General features: G+C 58.1%; 1 long non-coding RNA gene across 2 annotated transcripts; it reads left to right on the plus strand.

Moving 5' to 3' along the window:
• The first annotated feature begins 520 nt into the window (after positions 1–520).
• On the plus strand, positions 521–2,551 carry LOC136151841 (uncharacterized). Of its 2 annotated transcripts, none has more exons than XR_010660096.1 (3): positions 521–658; positions 849–1,058; positions 1,906–2,551. It is a non-coding gene; the product is annotated as an uncharacterized lncRNA (long non-coding RNA). The 2 variants fall into 2 exon arrangements; XR_010660095.1 differs by lacking the exon at positions 521–658 and adding an exon at positions 664–710.
• Positions 2,552–4,969: the final 2,418 nt, after the last annotated feature.

Here is a 4,969-nt window from a genome sequence, read left to right on the forward strand (position 1 = left end):
CATCGAGAATCAGCTATACGCCAACAAAATAAAATATACATATTCCTCAAATGCAGAGTTTGGTTTCTGTCTCTCTGGCCGGCTCCTCTCTCCTGGGTGCGAAGAAAGACTCCCAGTGTCAGCTGCTCTGTGACCGGTTACACAGGAAACTTCCTTTCTGGGCAGATCAACCACGGTTTTGTCACAATGAATGAAGCTCTGGGTAAGCCTTCTTTGCTTACAGCAAGGTCCCTGTTTAGGGAATGGAGTGGGGAGCTCAGTGCTTTGGTTCTTTGGAGAACTGTTTGCCGTTACCCCTCCCGACATAGACATTTCCCAGCTCAGGGTTTTACAGGCTGTTACAGAAGATGGCTCGTGGGTTATTACTGACGACGGCTCTGTCTCTTTGACAACCAGGCATGTTGCCTGGCAACAATTTCCTTGCTGCTTCCATATCTCCCTTTATCTCTGTTCCTACATCTTCAGAAAGTCTGTCCCTCTTCTGCTCCCTCCCACACAGAATAAAGTCCCTCCGTCCTCCTGAGTTACCAGGCGGAAGAAGCAGAGTGGCAGACCCACGGGGCTTGATTCCGGGAGACTGGGTGCCTCACTGCTGCAAGTGCATCCTGGCTCGGAAGCCGTGTGGGGAAAATTCCCGCTGACCTTTGCAGAGCCACTGGTGAGGCCAGCAGCGGAGCGCACGGTCGGCCCGGGACGGGAGGAGAGGGGAGGTTCGCGTTCGGGTTCAGGGTCATGAGCTGAGCGGGACTGGTCCGGGACTGGATTTTCCGGGGTGGGCAGGGGGCGCAGGACGCGCGTGGTGCTTGGAGATTCCGACACAGATGACAAGGCACTTTTCCTTTCTCTAGTGGCAGAAGGTAAAAAACCTTGGCTGATTCTCAAGCAGCTGTCGTTCAGACCTGGAGCACTGACAGTACCCGAAGCAGGCTGATCTGAGCCGAGGAAGAAGTCTGCTTGCCTGCAGCTTGTCCTGGGGGTCCCGGCTCCTCTGCTGGCCGACCCTCTGACTCAGGCTGAGAGTCTCCGGCTAAGCTACGTCCTCGACCTTATAAAACCAGGTGCGCTTTAAAATCAAATGCTTGCTCCAGGAGGACCCGTCCTCAGGTACCACTGACTCCTAGCGGAGGTCAGCCATCACACCTGGGCAGGACTGGGGCTCTGCGGGCAAGCCTGGGCGGGGGCAGCCCGTGAACGCCTGGGTCTGGGGGACGAGCTGACGGTGGGCCCTCGTGGGTCTGCGCCTCCAGGAACGAGGACACTCGGGGGGACAGCGCTCTCCTCTGTCGTGCTTTGAGGCCTCAGTCACAAGCAGCCAAGCGTGCCCGCTGCTCCTCTCCTGTGTCTGCGCTCAGCCACGTACGCGTGCCTCCTCCCACACGCGTGTCTGTGTGTGTGCCCGTGTTCTCTGTCAGGGCTGGGCCCCCTGCCCCAGGGGACGTGTGACGACATCTGAGGTTCAGAGCAGCCACGACTGCGGGGTGGGGGGGTGGAGGCACCAGGGCCTCGAGCGGGTGGAGGCCGGGAAGCGGGAACGTCCTGCCGCGCACAGGGCGGCCCCGCGCCCAGGCGACCTGACCTCGGGAGTCAACGGCGCCCCGGTGGGAAACCCTCCTCTCCACGGAGGCAGGACCGTCCGTGTCCTGTCCTTGTTCCAGAATGCTGGTTTCTATACCTGGACCCGTGGAATCGCTTACCTCCACGCGCCCCGTGCACACGCCTCCTCCCCCCCACGCCCCGAATCTTCTATGCGCATAGGACCTTCTCGCTTCCGCCCTTGACCCCTGCGCTTCCATGAAGACTGAGCAGACCTTTCTCTGAACCACCCCCGGGGACCCTGTCTTAAAGCTGCTAATGGCTCCTGGAAGGCAAAGACCCACTTCCTTCCTGTTTTGGTCCCTTCTTCAGATCCTCGTAATCCAACTATAGGACAGACCATGAGAACTGCTGTGACATCGAAGACGCTGTACCAGCCCGGCTGAGTGTAAAGCGGGGAAAGACCAGTTCTGAGTGAGAGACGTCCCCTAGGAGGTGGCATCGAGCCAGGCCTGCCCGTTACTGGCACATTCACTATTTGACATAAAGTACCAGCTCTTTCACAATTATTCGTACAAGTATTTTAGTTACGAGTACATTTGTCCTGCCATAAGCTTAGCTTGGAAGCTCTCCCACTGCTTTCTATGGTCCCAGCCCTCACACGTTAAATCTGTTAGAGAATAAATGAACGCGTACAAGCAGGTACCCAGGTCCGGTGACCCCGAGGGGTTTAGACAGAGACGCGATGAGGGGGAGACTGGAGGGAAGTGGTCTCTGCTTCTTCCTTCTCCACTCGTCCCGAAGGCAGCCTCTCTGGGCCTTTCTCCAGCGAACCCGTCTCACCTGTAGAGACGCCGAGGGAACTCAATGATGTCGTGGGGACTTGAGTGCGCAGTCAGGAGAGGAGGGAACTTCGTTAATTATGCACGTACTGGAAGGAGGCTGCTCTCAGGCCAAACTCTCCGTAGACATAACCTACTGCTATTGTTTCAAATACACTCCCCCAATAAAGCTTTTGCGTATCTATTTACGGTGCATCGGGCCTTCGTCGCTGTGTGGGCTCCTCTCTAGCTGCAGTGCTCAGATTCCCGTCGTGGCTGCTTCCCTTGTGGCCGAGCGCGGGCTCAGGGGCAGGCTCAAGGCTTGAGGGGCCCGCGCTGAGCTAACCCCCAGCACTTGGGGTCTTCCCGGACCAAGGATCAAACCTGCGTCCCTTGCGTTGGCAGGTGGATTCTTAACCCCTGGGCCAGGGGAAGTCCCCTGTTATTAACTTTTTAAATGTTCTAGTTTTTGTTTGTTTCAGGTAGAAGTACTGTCAGGATAGGTACGTTAGGAAATGGCATCTGTTAGGTGGGTTAATGGAGAAAGCTCCGATAGGGCAAAAATCTATCAAGAACAACTGACTTTGGTCTTTTCTTCTCCCATCAAAGTCCAGTGTCTGCCCGAGGGCAGTGAGTGGCCCAGGATTACTGCTGGAACCGGACCGAATGACTCAGAAGTTCCTTCCCCATCTGATGATGCCTGTGAGAAAGCCAAGAGTCTCTGCAAGTGAGCTGATCTTAGGACTGAAACAGAGCGTCACTGGCTCTGTGTATTTATTATGTTTTAATAACAAGGAAAAGGATCCCCAGCACTGAGCTGAGTTGCAAGAAGGAGGGTCTGGTACACCTGGCGTCCAGAAGAAACTACACCAGGGCTGGTCCCAGCCCACAAACACCACCGCCACTTCTCATGATTCTAGGATCAGAAAGAAAAATCTTCTCTTTCAGTAGAAAGGGGCTTCCCTGGTGGCTCAGTGGTTAAGAATCCACCTGACAATGCAGGAGACGAGGGTTTGATCCCTGGGTCAGAAAGACCCCCTGGAGGAGGGCATGGCAACCCACTCCAGTCTTCTTGCCTGGAGAATCCCGTGGACAGAGGAGCCTGGCGGGCTACAGTCCATGGGGTCGCACAGAGTTGGGCATGACTGAGTGACTGAACACCCTTGCAGAGGGGCCTTTCAAGGTCTGTAACAAACCCCTGTCTGTGTGCCAGGCCCTGGAGTCTTCACTGGGACTCCTCTCTGGCCCTTTAGCTCAGGTTTACGTGAAGAGACTGTGGGGCAGGTGTGGATTTAGGGTGCCTGACTCCACACCCTGGGCCCCCCTCATGTCCTTCTGCTCCTCTAGGTGTCAGAGATCGGGGCAGGGGCGGGTGGATGGGCCCCGGGGGCGGAAGGCCCTCGGCAAGAGGGGAGCAGCAGCCAGTTCGGAGGTCTCAAAGAAAGACAAAGAAAGATGCTCCCAGCAGACGTCAGTGCTCCTGGACACACAGGCGCTCTTCTTAGCTCCCATTTCAAAACAAACTTAGAGCTTTTTCAATAAGAAACTGGAAATCCCAAGTCACCAGTGATGGAGGGGTGGAGAGGGGCGGTATCTCGAGAGCCTCCGTGCCTTCTGCCCCCGGAAGCCTGACGGCCTGACTCAGACTCCAGCCTCCATCCCGGCCTCGTCCCAGTCACCCGGCTCCTCGGCCCCCACTGGCATCATGCGGGCTCTTGCTGCAAGGTTGCTGAAACCCAGTGTCACCTGGCTAAGACGGAAGGAGGGTGGCGGTTTACTGGCAGCCGGGAGAGACGGCAGGGGTGCGGCTGGCTCCGGAAACCCCTGCACCGCAGCCCGAACATGCCCAGCCCCTGTCCTCGGGGCCAGTTGCCTCCTCTCCCGGCTCTCCACAGTCACAGGGGGCGTCCCGCCCGGAGGAGCCGTGACTGGAGGGGGCGCCCAGCAGGCCGCTGCATGCAGTCTGCCCTTAGGCGGGGCCGGGCGGGGCCTGGAGGAAGCCCCCAGGAACCCCTCGGTCACACGCTGAGCACGCGGGGCAGGATGTTCCCACGGAAGGGGGTGGTCGGGTTGAGCACACCGAATTCTAGGCGTCCACCTGCGTCACGACACCAAGGTGTCCCAGAGCCACTCGGGATGCCGTTTCTTAGCACGGGTCAGGCACAGACATCCCGGGAGACCCTGGGACGGCAGGAGTCCTGGGAGCAGCCCCAAGACTGGTCCCCGGGCTGGGCTCTGCTTCCTGGCTTCTCACAGGCCCCGAGGACTGTGTGCTGGCCAGAGGCCCGCCCGAGCGGCCCTGCCTCAGAGACCAAGCCGTGTCTGCGGCTTCCTGTGAGATCTGATGTCCACCCTGGAGAGGAGACCACGAACAGGAGATGGCCTCGGATCTTCCACGACTTCAACACAGAGCTTCCTGCCACAGGGAGGCAGGGGCAGACAGGCCAGAGAGGATCCGCTTCAGCACCAAGAGGGCTTATCGTTGTTGCTGAGTCGCTCAGTCGTGTCTGACTCTTGTTTGACCCCATGGACTGCAGCCCGCCAGGCTCCTCTGTCCCTGGGATTCTCCAGGCAAGAAGACTGGAGTGGGTTGCCATTTCCTTCTCCAGGGGATC

Source organism: Muntiacus reevesi, chromosome 20 (assembly GCF_963930625.1).
Source record: "Muntiacus reevesi chromosome 20, mMunRee1.1, whole genome shotgun sequence".
NCBI classification, from domain to species: domain Eukaryota; kingdom Metazoa; phylum Chordata; class Mammalia; order Artiodactyla; family Cervidae; genus Muntiacus; species Muntiacus reevesi.